Below are 15,039 nucleotides of genomic sequence, written 5' to 3' on the forward strand. Positions count from 1 at the left end.
TGTGTTCAGAGAGGAGAAGAGTTTTGAGTCTATTATATAGCAACAGAACACACAGAGACAATGGAGTTTGAAGTCTGTGGAGGTGACACGTGTTGATATTTGGTTGATTCTTGGAGTTTATCTCTGTTGTTTTGTTTTGGGCTGAGAGGTTTTTAAAAAATACTTGGTTTTTACTTAGCAAATATTCTATGGTTTTTACGACTTGTCTTTTTCTCAATTCGTTTAGAGGTTAAAACAAAACAAAAATCAATTTCAGTGACATAATAAAACAAATCTTTTAAAGCATTTGTAGATATTTTGTGTACCCAAATTACCTTCTTGTGTATCAAGCAAGTATCGTATATTCTTTTTAGATCAAACGGTTCGGTTAGGCATAATGTAATTTTCTGTTTTGTTTTAATATAACTTTTACATCATGATGAAAAAATGAAAAAAAATGACATACTAACTAGCACATTGGCTCTCGTAGAAAATTTATAAAACTTGAACACTATTTGATAGTTATAAGAGATCGATGCGAAAAAATAATCAAAATAAATTCGGAAGTAGAAATAGAGAAACTATTGGATCTTTGGATGTGAACGAAATAAAAACAATTCTGCATGATATACGGTGATGTTAGGTTTGATAGACGTGGACATAGCACACATTATTGCATTACACTCTTTCCAAAATATATATATATATATATGTACTTGGAGAAAGAGTTTTGCATGTGTAGATAATAAAACTCTTACTGGAGTTCTGTTTTGCAAGATCCAAGACGAAATCGAGAGAAACGTCATTGTTTAAACCAAAAAAAAAAAAAAGACATGTGCTTTAACTTGGAAATGGAACATCTCAACAACATGTGAGATGTATGATTTAATGGAAAAATTAAAGGAGAGATAGCAAAATAACCACGGTAATGTTCATTCAACTACCTTGCCAGTCTCATAGAGTATCTCCAATGAAACGTCCTTAAGGGATGCTTAGCTAAATATTGCACAAAAAATAAAGATTTAATAGTTTAAATCTTAAGCATCGATGCTTCCCTAAGCATTTTTAGAGACTCTAAGCAATCCTGTTATAGCAACTTCTGGTTGGTTGAAACATTTTCATTTTTATATTTTCCCCTCAATTGAACTCTCTCTCTCTATTTTCTTTTGACTCGTACTTTCTCAAACCCATGTTTTATATGCTTTCTCTTACTGTAATGTATGTTTGAAATTAAAATCAATAAAATAATTGTAATTTATAAGATAATAATGCTTCAAATATTTTAATTTTTTTTTAAGTAGTTCACTTTAAATACCTTCAATTGGAGGATGCAAAATATAGGAGTTCTTAAACACAAAAGTAACAAAAAAACAAAAAAAAAAAAATTGGTAAGCACTAAAAAATTAGAGGTGCTTACCATAAGAGATGGTCTTAATTATCATCTCAGAAAAACAAACTATAAACTGCATTTGTAAATTTCTTAATCTTCTAATGCAAGTTAATAAGTAAACAAAAATTACCTGGGACGGTAAGTGTAATTTGGCACTATATAATATATATAGATATCGCGCGGTCCAAGAGATTTTTTGTTCCCTGTGCTCTAAGATCCAAATGTACCTATATGCATGTTATTGATGCTATTTATATATGCTAGTCTCCAGCCTAATTTTATAGTGCCAAATTACACTTATCGTCCGTGGAAATTTTCCAGTATGTTATTGATGCTAGTTACAAAGACAAAGTCCTCCTAGTCTCCAGCCTAGATCTTCAAACTAAAATTAAAGTAACTTTAATCTCAACAGCAAGTCAGTACAAGGTTCATTAGCAACCCTTGTTATTCGACTCCAATCCCCATGCAAATATTTTGCTACGTGAACTTATAGACAATTTTTCTCAAATATTCAAATATATAATGTATATATTTGAGGAAATTTTATAAAGGAAGAGACAAAGAGAATGAATAACTAAAAAAGCGAAAGGTGATTACTAACTAATTAGCGAACAGCATTCGGATTCTAATCTCTTCATACTGATACCACCAACACGTAACTAATAATAGCTGTCTGTCTGTCTTGTTTTATGCATTCGACTTTGTATGTCTATATACTGTATATCTGAATTACCACATCCACAGGTTAGGTTGACGTAATTAGATTACAACCTTAAAGTTGAATAATTAACAACCACGAACATATACATATATAACAAAGTAATTACTTTCACTGCAAAACAACTAAATATTTTTTAACAAAAAAACAACTGATGTTTTTTTGAATATTTAATTAATGGGCTTAATATATCGACCATGTAATTTAATCCCCCCCCTCCCCCACCAAAAAAAAACTAATATGGTGAGACAATGCTTGCAATCTTATCACATGGTATCGCGATCGTCGTAATATAAATATCAATTGATTAGAAACACATAATATTAAGAGGATTGATTTGAAATCTAATTGTGTTTACATTCGTGATGCATGTGTGTGTGTGCCATTGTTCAGTAACTAAAGGTCGATTTGTTCACCTTCTTTCTTCGTACTCCTATTGTTTTGAACATGATGACGTCACAAATGATTTTTTTTTTTTTTTGCATGGCCGACTTAAAGTTTTTGTAGGCAATGTACAGTATAAAGTTGTATGTATCAATAATAAATATTTTTGTTTTGTTTTTATATTGATCATGAAACACTGAAATATAATTATTACTATTATTGAACAAGACTGAAATCTAATAATTGGGATAGTTTTTATTAATATAGGTAAATAAATGATACTATATTATACGGTAGAGATTAAGGAAAACTAAATGTAAACATAGACTTCGACATATAATCAATCATTTCATCCTAGCTCCCAAAACCCAAATTATATATAGGTTACACTGATGACTGATACAAATAACTTATAACACTATTCCTTCCGTTTTGCATCTCAAAAAATCAATTTTGCTTTAACTCAAACAATGTCGACGATAAACTTAATTCAATGTCGACGTACACGTACCAGAAAAAAAAAACACTCAAATATGTTTAGAAATTAGTATGCGCCACATTTTTTATATTTGTTTGTTAGATGATATGCGCAAACATATTAAAATACATTTGCATGAATAGATTTATATACACATTTTAATATAAATGAAATAAATAATTGAGAAGCAAAAGTATACAAATAGACAAATCTCGTGACACTTAGTTGTATTGTAGTTGAGTATTTTCTTGTGGACGTTAAAGACTGATGAAAAGTTGGGCGGGCTCATAAGTTTTATCCTTTGGTCTTAATGCTTCAACGAGCTGTCCTCCCACATTTCTCCATTTTATTTTATTTTTAAACAAAATCATTTAATGTCGGCCAAAATTCATTTAACTTCTCAACAAAAAATGTACATTCAAATGAATTTCATATTGCATGTGAAAGTAAACCAAGAAAGTGACATTATTCTTCGAATGTATAAAGTAGTTTGTCCGTTAATTAATTGTTCTATTCTGATTTTTCCTTTTTGTATGCCGTGGTATAGAAAAATCTATCAATAGTTGGGATAATGATATATGTCTATGCACTCTTGACCAAAAAAAAAGATATATGTCTGTACACATCTTCCCATTTGTTGTTTACTACACAATATATATCACATAATTAGTAAAATGGGCTGTTAAATAATTTTCATGTTACCGTGCGGGATCATTTGTGTGTGTACCGTGCGGGATCATTTGAACTGTGAGAAAAGAAAAGAAAATTATATCCGATCCGAACAGTTTATGCCGCAAACTGTGAGAGATTATATCCGATCCGAAAATACCACAAAATGGCTTTTGTGTGATACATCGAAATTATTATATGAAAATATATAAAACAAAACTAGCTAGTACATACATATATTCCTACGAAAATATAGTTGGATTCACAATTTATCCGATTACTTACATTTATAATCCAAATCAAAGTTATGGAAACGGTAGTATTTTTGGTAGTGGCAATGATAGGTTTTTTTTTTTTTTTATCAAAGATATATGATAATGACAATGATAGTTGCACTATAGTATTTAAGAAACAATAATATATTTTTATGAATGCAACTACTAATCGATTGATTGCACGCATAAAAAGTTATAAATCTCCTCTTGATTGTAGAATTGTCACCAATGTATATTATAAAGCTGAAATAGGCAAGTTTTTTTATTTTTTTGATTAAAAAATAATAAATGGTTTAGTAAAATAAAGATTTCAAAAGCTAGTTATTCTATAATTGAAATAATCATATGATTGCCTATTAAAAACAAAAACCAAACTCGAAGATCCAAGCCATTATTATTCACAAAAGTTGTTGTTTACTCCATTTGATTAGAAAGAAGATAAAAGAGAGACAACGATAATAATTTTTTAAAGCGTGAGTCTTTTATTTCGTCTCTATCTGTCACATGTATCTCTCACGGGTCGAGGTTAAAAATCTCTTCTTACCCAAAAAAAACTCTGATGCCTTGTGGCTCAATCTAGTGCCACGTGGAAACTTAAGTTCCACGCGCCGCACGCTCTCTGGCAGTGGTTCCTTTTCCATATTGTTAGTATCTCCAAGTCGCGACACGTGTTGACTCCGAATCTATATGCCGCAAACTGTGAGAGATTCGTAGTAACATCAAACTTTTTGTGTGTACATATTTATGTCTCTACGAGAGCACGTCAGTATATATTAATATATATTATTTTATTCGTATATTTGCTGGTAAATCATATTGTTTTTGTCTAAATAAATTAAATCATATACTCTGTACAAAAACAATATATAATAATTTTATCATTTTATGCATTTTATAGCACCGATAATTGTCTTCGATCGTTTGGTACGTATCTTGTGTCTTATATATGATAATGGCATTTGGATATGAAAAAATCGTGATTTTATGTTTATTGGCGATTAATGATAAAAGTTTCTTTTTGGATGGTAAACCGTAAACCACGACTGTTGACAAAAAAAAACCCGTAAACCATGACTAACATTATCCTTAAAATGACATTTCATATCATATGCTATAAAAGAATGATAATTTTAATTGGATTTGACATATAATAGGACAATGACTCGCACGAAAATAAAATTTAATTATTTTACACTATATCAATTATATTGCGGTTAAATTAGCAGGTGAAAGATTTATCTACATTTTTTAAAATAAAGGTTAACTTGCAAATATTTACATTTTTAAAAAGAAAGGGTTAATTTGCAAATACAAAGCCACTTGACAAAACTGTAAATACGTATATGTCCGTGGTTATCAACTAGTTAGAAAATAAGTTCTTCTTAAGATTTAGCATCGGGTATATATGGGTTTACTCAAAAAAGAAAAAAATCTTGGAGTGAACATCCTTTTAATAACGTAAGAAGTTTTACTACATATAGAAAATACCTGAACAGATTTTGCATATAATCTTATTATAAACTAGGACATGTAACGAGTTACATTATTGGCGCAAGACACAATATCAATAATATTTTCGTATGATTGAATATGCGTTTGAGTATAATGCGCGTCAAAGCAGGCCTAGTCTTTGAGGCAAACTGGACAGATTACATTAGCAATCCTTATTTTTATATATATTTTTTTAAAAAATGGGTCCTCAATTTTGGTTTCCTTAGTTTATTGATAAATTCAAAATGATTTTTTAAAAGAATTTTCAAATTCAAAATTTTAAAAGATACAACACAGATTTGCCCTCAAGAATTGAGGTTTACACATATTTAATGGTATTGTGATCTATTGCGAAATTCCACATTTTCTTCCAACACATATGTTTCTAACTTTATTATATGTGTTGTAACATTGGCAACAAGTAAGAAGCAATTAAGAAGGTGGCCATAAACTATCTAACGAGGTAAATCGTGATATATTTATGACGATTTGGATATTTGTATTTAAGCTACCAAATGTTGTAAATTAAAATAGAAAATTGTTGCATATAGAAGAATTGCCTTTCTTACTAGATGCATCATATCTCCAACGTCAACAACGTAAAATAGTTACGAGAAATTAAACGATAACAGAGAGATTGATATGACATTAAATAGAATTAATAAATTGGTGAATCGCCACGTGTGAGTCTCAAAAACTCACGGGTTTTGTGTATGTTGCCCACAGATGCGTCACGGGTTGGTGGATTTTTAGGTTAATGATCTATTCATATATAACGTTGAGATTTGATTTGATGCTTACTAGTGAAATCAAATAATTTTTTAATTTTGTTATTGTGATTTGGACGGCTTGACGACAACGTTCACGCTCGGCAAAGCAGTGAAAGAAACACACAGGTTCTTGTCTGCTTCGTGGCTGTTTAGTTCAAACAACTGTAATGACACTAATTTTTCGGGCTCAATCAAAATGCTCAATTTTGTTTTCTTCCTTCTATTTAACATATTATTGCTTTCTTTTTGATCTGGATTCCTGCTGAAACTAGATTCCATCTCTAAACTTTGACCTAACTTTATGTATTTAACAAGAATTCAAAAGTACTGCACAAAATGCAAGTTCTCATCTATTATTCTCTATAAACTATATTAGCAAAAAAAATTTATGAATCACACTTTTGCAAAAACATAAGTATTTAATTTTCTATATAGGAGATTTCGTGTGCAGACTTCATTTGTAGATTGCTAGAGATGTCTACTATCACAAGCTAACTAGTTTATAAATCTAAAAATTCGATTTTAGAATAAATATCGAATTAAATAAAAATCATTGAGTAGTTCAATCCCGCTAACAAGCATTGCAAAACCAAAAAATTAAAAAAAAAATTATAAATATGTTAGAAAAGCATTTTTTTAAAAAAATATAATAAGTAGACTTCTTAGTGAGACTGCATTAGTAGACTGGAGGAGAAGTCTACTTTTAGAAGAGGAAATCTGCAAAAGAATTCTATTCAAAAAATGTTATTTTTGCAGTTGACCAAAACGTTGACTATATCATATTAAATTTCACCAGTAAATTTCCAAAAGGAAAATGTTAGTTTTGCAATTGACCAGGTCGTTGAATTTTGGAATAGACTTCAATAATAGATTTTTTTATAAGAGTAGACTTCTCTAACAGTTTACTAATGAAGTCTACAAGATTCAATAGAAGTCTACTAGTAAAAATATGTTATTTTTGCAATTGATTGTTCATAGTAGACTTCACTTTAAAGTGTGCTATAAAAGAGTTATTTTTGTGTTTGACCAAAATTTGAAGTAGACTTCAGGAAGAACTTTAGGAAAACGTCTACTTCGGTTTTAGACTTCAACCAAAGTCTACTTTATTTTTCGGAAATTTATTTTTATTTTTAAGAAAATTTCAATTATAGTCAAAACAAATATAACCTAAATGATTATCAATGATTTTGGTCAGATACAAAAATAATTTAAAAATAGACTTCTAGAGCAGACTTATAAAGAAGACTTCAGAAGATAACAACTTTTAAAAAGTCAAAGTAAGTTCAACTACAAAATAACCTCTTTTTTTGTAGACTTTTTGCGACTTTAAATGAAGTCTACTAGATTTTTTTTTTAAAAGGATAATGAGTACAAAATAACCTCCTTTTTTGTAGTCTTCTTGCGACTTCTCCTGCTGTCTACTGGTTACGAATTTTATGAAGTCTACTTTCGCGATATACCCAAAATTGAAGTGTATCATTACCTATATCGGTTTTGAGTTCCTTTTTAGGTCTCTCATGCAACCAAAACTCTGAATTTCACCGAAAAGAAACAACCCAGGTCATGGTTATGCAAAAATCACCAAAATTGCATCAGTTATGACATTGTAAATCAGCCCATAAATTTTGGAGATGAAATTAGAAAAGAATAAGGAAGATTATGAGTGTATGAGCTATGATATTTAGTTTTTACAGCTTTAAAAATTGGTTGAGAAACATTTAAAGTGGTGGAAAGTGGTTGTTTATGGTGGTTGGAAGTATTGAAGAACATGACATTTTCGTAATAAAAGGGGTTTAAGAGGTCTAAGGGGTCTTTGTGTAATAATTTTAAAATCGAAATATCGTGGATTTGAATCCCTGAGTGGTTAGTTTGTTAAGTAAAGAGATGACTAAATAGGTATCCTCTATAGCCTAAAAAAGGGGCAGCTGCGGTTTGACTAAATGCTTATCGTCATTATATAATGGCATTTTCGTGAACATATTAGAGAGAAGGATAAAATAGTTACAAAATGATAAAAATAGGAAAGAGAAAAAAATGTTAGTTTTGCAATTGACTTTTTAAATAAGGTTATATCTAAAACAAACCCTTTAAAAAATAAAAAGTTTTCCAACATAGTTTATAATAAAAGTTTAAAGAGTAAAAAAAGTTTTTTTTTTTGCATTTCTCACACAAAAAATGATATAATCTATTGATTCACATCACAATCAATTCTGTAAAGTTTTGAAGTTTTTATTGGAATTAAGGTCACATTAGTCATCTGAAAAAGATTCTGCTCTGAAATATCAGAACTCCACTGATTCACATTCAACCATTTTTTTTAGTGACGTTCAACATATTTCTTAATCCTAAAAGTGGGTGATTTAGAATTAAACAGAGTTCTAGTTTTCTGATTTTCTGATTTGCAATGGACTTTTTAAATGAGGTTATATATAAAACAAACCCTTTAAAAAATAAAAAGTTTTTCAACATAGCTTAAAATAAAAGTTTAAAGAGTAAATTTTTTTTTTTTTTTGCATTTCTCACACAAAAAATGCTATAATCTATTGATTCTCATCACAATCAATTCTGTCAAGTTTTGAAGTTTTTGTTGGGATTAAGGTCACATTAGTCATCTGAAAAAGATTCTGCTTTGAAATATCAGAACTCTACTGATTCGCATTCAACCATTTTTTTAGTGACGTTCAACATATTTCTTAATTCTAAAAGTGGGTGATTTAGAATTAAACAGAGTTCTAGTTTTCTGATTTTCATATGAGAGATTGAGTATATCCTAAGGAATAAGAAAACTTGTAAATGATGCAACTCCTTCCATATTTAGGAATCTCTACTTCCTATTTCTAGTCTCACAACTCTCTCTTATAAATAAAATGCCATTTTAAATCAGAATATGACTTTTACTAAACCGAGTCCCAATTTTCTGATTTTCATAGGAGAGAATGGTTGTTTCGTTCTATGAGTATTGTCCACACTCTCGATCTAGTGTATTATCATGACTTTCTGAACATTAACTTGATCAATATAGTATCACTGCAAAACTATTTAAGATGGTTTAAAAGTTATACTTGATCTCATTAGAAAAACCGATGAATTTCAAAATACATAATTGGGTTCGAGAAGTTCGTCAATGGAAAAAAATGTTGATATATTAAAAAAAGAACTAATTAGGCTTACAATAGGTTTAAGACTGACACCAGCCTATCAGAGCTAAGCCATCTTTGTAAAATCTCGAATTGTACTTATGTCGTCAGTTCATTAAACTTTATATTTTAAAAATCGCTAGGCGTTAGTCGAGCGTTGGGAGGTCCGTCTAGCGTCTAAACCTAAAATCAAGAATTAATCAGGGGATTAGGTTTTGAATATTTAAATATGTTTTATAGAATTATCTAATATAATATATTTTTATATATTAAGATTTTTTTCTTAGAAAAGAAATAAACACCATAAAAATTTATGTAACTAATGAAATTATTTGTTACATTATAAATTTATAAGTGGTTGATTAAGCATTAATCAATGTTTTTAACCGACAAGTGACACTACAAATAAAGCGGCATTTGACGTTGGTTATTATTACCTTAATGTCAGTTTTAAACGGACTTTAATAAAATGGCGTTGTTTTAGAAATCGTCTTAACATCGTACGATGTTAAATATATTAACTTCATTTTTACAAATGAGGTTTACTTTTACATCGGAAAAATTACGTCGGTTTTATTAAGAGAAAATTACACTCAATATCACTTTATGAGTTTCAATTACACAAAATATCTCTTTCTGCTACTATGACACGTTAAATTGGCTAGATTATAATTCTATCTTTTTTTACCTTTTGTAAGGCTAAAAATAAAGTAAAAATAAAAAGTCACTCTCTCTCTTCTCTCTCATTCTCTGCGACCACAATATATTTTATTTCTTTATTTTTTCTCTCTTTCCTCTCTGTCCCCAAACTTATATTTCCCATATTTTTTTGTTTATTTTATTTTCATAAAAAAAAATAATTTTGCAATTATTTTCATACTATCAGTTATATCTATTTTATGTCTATATTTTGATACTCATTTTACAATAGTTTATATAATTATATAATTTATATATATTGTATAAAAATAATACACATGTAATTGCATCCACGTGTATCATATGTGCGTGAATACGTTTACATATCCATGTAACTTCGTCCAGATAGACCACATGTTCATGGATACGTTTAAATATGGATACATATACGTATCCACGTGTATTACATGTACGTTTAAATATGGATACATGTAACTTTACGTATTATATATAAGTAAACTATTGAAAAATAGTATTCAAAATATAGATATAGAATAGATATAACTGATAGTATAAAAATAATTATGAAATTATTTTTGTAAAAAAGAAAATAAACTAAATAAAATATAAAGAATATAAGTTTGAGGAAAAGAGAGGAATAAAAAAAAAAGAAATGTTGTCAGAAAAAGAGAGACAAGAGAGAGACTATGATTTTTTATTTTTAAATTGCTTTATCTTTAACCAAAAAATTACAAAGAATAGAAGAATGTTAAAATTGTAATCTAACCAATATAAAAGGTGAAAAGTGTTAGAGTAGCAGTGATATTTTGTGTAATTAAAAGACACAAAGTGATATATAAATTATAAACGACTCTTTTATTAAATCTAACATCAGTCTAATTTCGATTCAAGAATCAAATCCTCTCTTTTTGGGTCATTTATAAACCGGCGTATATGAAAAAATTATTTTTAATTATTTTTATGCTAATTAATATTGATAATATTAATTCAAAATTCACAAAGATAACTCGAATAATCATATGTACTATGACTTTTTAAGTTCAAATTACTATAAATTTGTTTTGCCCAAAAAAAACTCGAATAATCAATAAAAACTCTTATAAATTATAAAAAAATTAATTGATCAAATACAGAAATCTGTTTTACATAAAATACAAACGTCACTAGAACTATAACATCACATCTGCAATCTTATTATTTGTGTATTCTTCTATTCTTCTCTTCGTATTATTTAGTGCTTTTGTAAGTTGTAACCCTGCAGGCTTGGAATCATACACAAAATTTGGAATTATATAAATAAATAGAATACAACCTATAAAAAAAAATATGTAGATATGATTCTTACATGGTCATTTGACACAATAGACATTTACGAAGAATGTGAGATGCTGCTGGTTGAAATATGTTGTTAAGCTCATATTCCCCACCATTTTCATTCACCTGTAAAAGTAGTAAACTGTGTTACCTTTTCTTCTTGCCTAATACAATTCAAAACCAGCTTAGCAAAGAAAGTCGAGCAACAGCATCGATGATGAATTTAATAAAGAATGCTAGCAAATACACAAGCACAACCAAAGCCACAACATTCAGATGAGTAATATTTACCATAATTAATCAGCAACATTACTAGGTCCCTAAGCAGACACTACGAAACTAAACACTGATACCATCTCACAAACGTTCAAAATCAAATTAAATCATCATTCCATCGGGTTTGACTAAAATAACTGAAACATTCGTGAATAACTTTTTATATACATGTAGTCACATAGCCATTTAGAACCAATCCAAACAAAAACACTTTCTATTGTGTAATGAAAAGGAAACAGAACCAATGGTTTACCTTCTGTCACTTCGCCAAAGTTAGAGAAAGCTTGCTAAAAGGACTTCCCCCATGAGAAACCTGAAAGCAAATGTACATACACAAAACGTTAAAAAATACATATCAAATCAAGCAAATGTGCAAGCAAGAAAACCAGTAAAAGCAAGGGAAGATATATAAACTTACCACCAAGAAAAAGCTTGGTGACATGTAACGGAGATAGCCAAGCATAGATGTCACTTGAACATTTGAGCTTTGAGAAACCCCTTGCTTCAAAATATCATTAAGCTTGTTGCAGAAGGCCATTTCTATAAACCAAATCAACAAGCCACTACTAATAATCATTTCCAATTTTGAGATGTCTGAGCAGGATAAACATAGAAAAGGATAATCAAACCAGCTATAAGCGATAATCTGGCCAGTTCCTAATTGTACAAATAGATAGCATCTCCTTCGAAGCTTAACGAGACCAATCGTAATTTCTAACTCTTCCACACTGGCATTTCAATTTTCCGCATCAATCTTCACGATTTTCATTACCTTATTGAATGACCTAACGGTGAATCTGTCCGGTCATGTTCCAAGTTAGAATGCGATACCCGAGTTGGCGGTTTTGATGAGCCAGGATGCTCGTTCCGTCTCGATCCGTTAACAGAGATCATCGGTTTTAGTTATGCTTCTCCGCCTCTGAGCTTGATTCCAAACAGAGACTGAAATCAAGAAAATCGGAAATCTACAGCAGCTTAGATGAAGAAGATGGGAAATAGAAGAGATCGGGATTATCGCAAATAGATGAATTATCGCAAATTGCTATGAAATAAGAATCTGAGAACTCAATATATATAGGGTGTTGTGCTCTCACATTTGTACAACGAATAAGCTTCCCTTAAAAGCCTACTTGGATCTGATAATTTAATTTGAGGAGATCCAACAAGTAAAATATTGGTCTCTAAACCGAAAACTAACCGGTTTTTGTCGATAGGCTGGGCGTCAATCGGTTTAAAATCGGTCTCCGATTTGTTTGATGACTGATTCGGTTCAATTTCAGCGATTTGAAACTTCTCCTAGATCTGAAACTCTAATTGGATTTCGAGTCATGGACAATCCTGCTTCGCTCGCTTCGGATCACTCAAATCCTGCAATTTTGACTCCTGAAGATTCTAGTGGTTGCCCGTAATGGTAACGACAAGGATAAATCGACCGACAAGGATCAATTTGGAGAGGAGGAGACCACAAACCGGAGAAAACGTCGGAGCCGGTGGGATCCTCCGCCTATTCAGTCGGTTAATAACCCTATCACTGAAGGAGGTGGTGGCGATAGTGATTCCAGTACTAGAACGAAGAAGCGGAAGTCTAGATGGGCAGATGATGAGCTGAAACCGGTAATACAACTATCTGATTTCATGAAGGATTTCATCAGTACTATCGAGTTTGATCCTGAGATTCAAACTTTGAATAGTAGGTTACTTGAGATTAGTAGGACGTTACAGTCTGGTATGGCTTTGGATGATATACCTGAAGGACATAGGTCTCTTTCACTAGAGCCTGTGTATGATAACATAGGAATTAGGATAAACACTAGAGAGTATAGAGGCAGAGAGAAGTTGAATAGAGAAAGACAAGAGATCATCTCTCAGATCATTAAGAAGAACCCTGCTTTTAAACCTCCAGCGGATTATAAGCTTCCTAAGCTCCAAAAGAAGCTTTTCATTCCGATGAAAGATTTTCCTGGTTACAATTTCATCGGTCTTATTATTGGTCCTAGGGGGAATACTCAGAAGAGAATGTAGAGAGAAACAAGTGCTAAGATTGTGATTTGGGGAAAAGAGTCTGTAAAAGAAAGTAAGCTCCAACAGAAGAAGGATTTGAAATACGACCCCTCGGAAAATGAGGACTTGCATGTTTTAGTCGAGGCTAAGACTCAGGAAGCTCTTGAAGCTGCTGCTGGTATGGTTGAGAAGTTCTTGCAACCTATTGATGAGGTGCTGAACGAACACAAGAGGCAACAGCTGGTCAATTTCGGCCAAACTTTTCAAAAATTATGACGAAACAAATCTGTACATTGGGTTCTTACCTACGATGCTTGAAGATGATGGCTTGATTAATCTGTTTTCACCTTTTGGTGAAATTGTGATGGAAAAGGTAATCAAAGACCGTGTGTCTGGTTTGAGCAGAGGCTATGGTTTTGTGAAGTACGCTGATGTCCAGATGGCCAATACTGCCGTTCAGGCAATGAATGGTTACTGGTTAGAAGGTAAAACACTTGCTGTTAGGATTGCTGGTAAACAGCCAACACCACCTGGACCTCCAGCTCCTCAGCTACCAACTCAAACTTATCCTCTTCCAAACCAGCCGTCTAGTGCCTATCCTTCACAACAATATGCCACTGGTGGGCAATTGCCAAATCCTCCCTACTCAACAGCACCAGTTCCTTGGGGTCCTCCTATTCTTTCCTATTCTCCATATGCTCCTCCCCTTCCTCTTTCGGGTTCTTATCATCCTCCCCCTGGTCAACATATCTCTCCTTATGGAATGAACTACCCACCACCACTTCCTCCTCATGTGACATAAGCTCCTCCACCTGACACCGTTTCTTTTTTTTTTGGTGGGGGAGAGGAGACAAAGTCTCCTCAATTTTATTAAAACTTAAAAACTTCAAACATAAACACTTCGAACAAAATCAACACCTCGAGCATCATCCGCCAGAATCGAAGCAACACAACTCGGCGGTGACTCTAACAAACTAAACCCAAACGGAAAAGTAAATGCATAGTTTGCTAATCCGTCAGCCAGACGATTAGCCTTCCTATACACATGAGTGATACAGACTATCCAGTCCCTAGAGAAGAAGCCATGGCACAGACGTACCAGGAAAGACAAGGGATGTTCGTTGCTAATCCCTGTCTTTAGAAAGCCCACCACAATCTCTGAGTCCACCTCCAGCTCCACTCGAGTAGCTCGTCTGTGCCAGGCGATATATAGACCGTAGTATACTCCCCACAGCTCTGCCATCGGCGCTGAACAGACCCCAATATTAAAAGCAAACCCCACTTGCCAATTCCCCTCTACATCTCGCAATACGCCCTCCGCGCTAGCTCTCCCCGAGTTCCCTCGCGATGCTCCATCAGTATTCAACTTTAACCAACCCTCATCCGGAACTCTCCAAGCTATCCTACGGTCCACTCTTGTTCCACCGCCTTGGCCCGCTCGTTGTTTTGATTGAGCATCCAACACCTCCTTTGCTAACTCCTTAATAAATTCACTCG

At 31.9% G+C, this 15,039-nt stretch overlaps 1 long non-coding RNA gene and 1 pseudogene across 2 annotated transcripts; one reads left to right on the forward strand and one right to left on the reverse strand.

The window, feature by feature from the left end:
• Window positions 1-11,109: 11,109 nt before the first annotated feature.
• LOC112082816 lies at window positions 11,110-12,563 on the reverse strand. 2 transcript variants are annotated; one of them, XR_002897361.1, is made up of 4 exons: window positions 11,960-12,563; window positions 11,795-11,854; window positions 11,297-11,391; window positions 11,110-11,206 (listed from the first exon to the last, which is right to left on the reverse strand). It is a non-coding gene; the product is annotated as an uncharacterized LOC112082816 (long non-coding RNA). The 2 variants fall into 2 exon arrangements; XR_002897360.1 differs by having other exon boundaries at window positions 11,113-11,213.
• Window positions 12,564-12,797: 234 nt separating this feature from the next.
• LOC18010495 overlaps window positions 12,798-15,039 on the forward strand; it is a 5,479-nt pseudogene continuing 3,237 nt past the window's right edge.

Source organism: Eutrema salsugineum, unplaced genomic scaffold (assembly GCF_000478725.1).
Source record: "Eutrema salsugineum unplaced genomic scaffold, Eutsalg1_0 scaffold_7, whole genome shotgun sequence".
NCBI classification, from domain to species: Eukaryota; Viridiplantae; Streptophyta; class Magnoliopsida; order Brassicales; family Brassicaceae; genus Eutrema; species Eutrema salsugineum.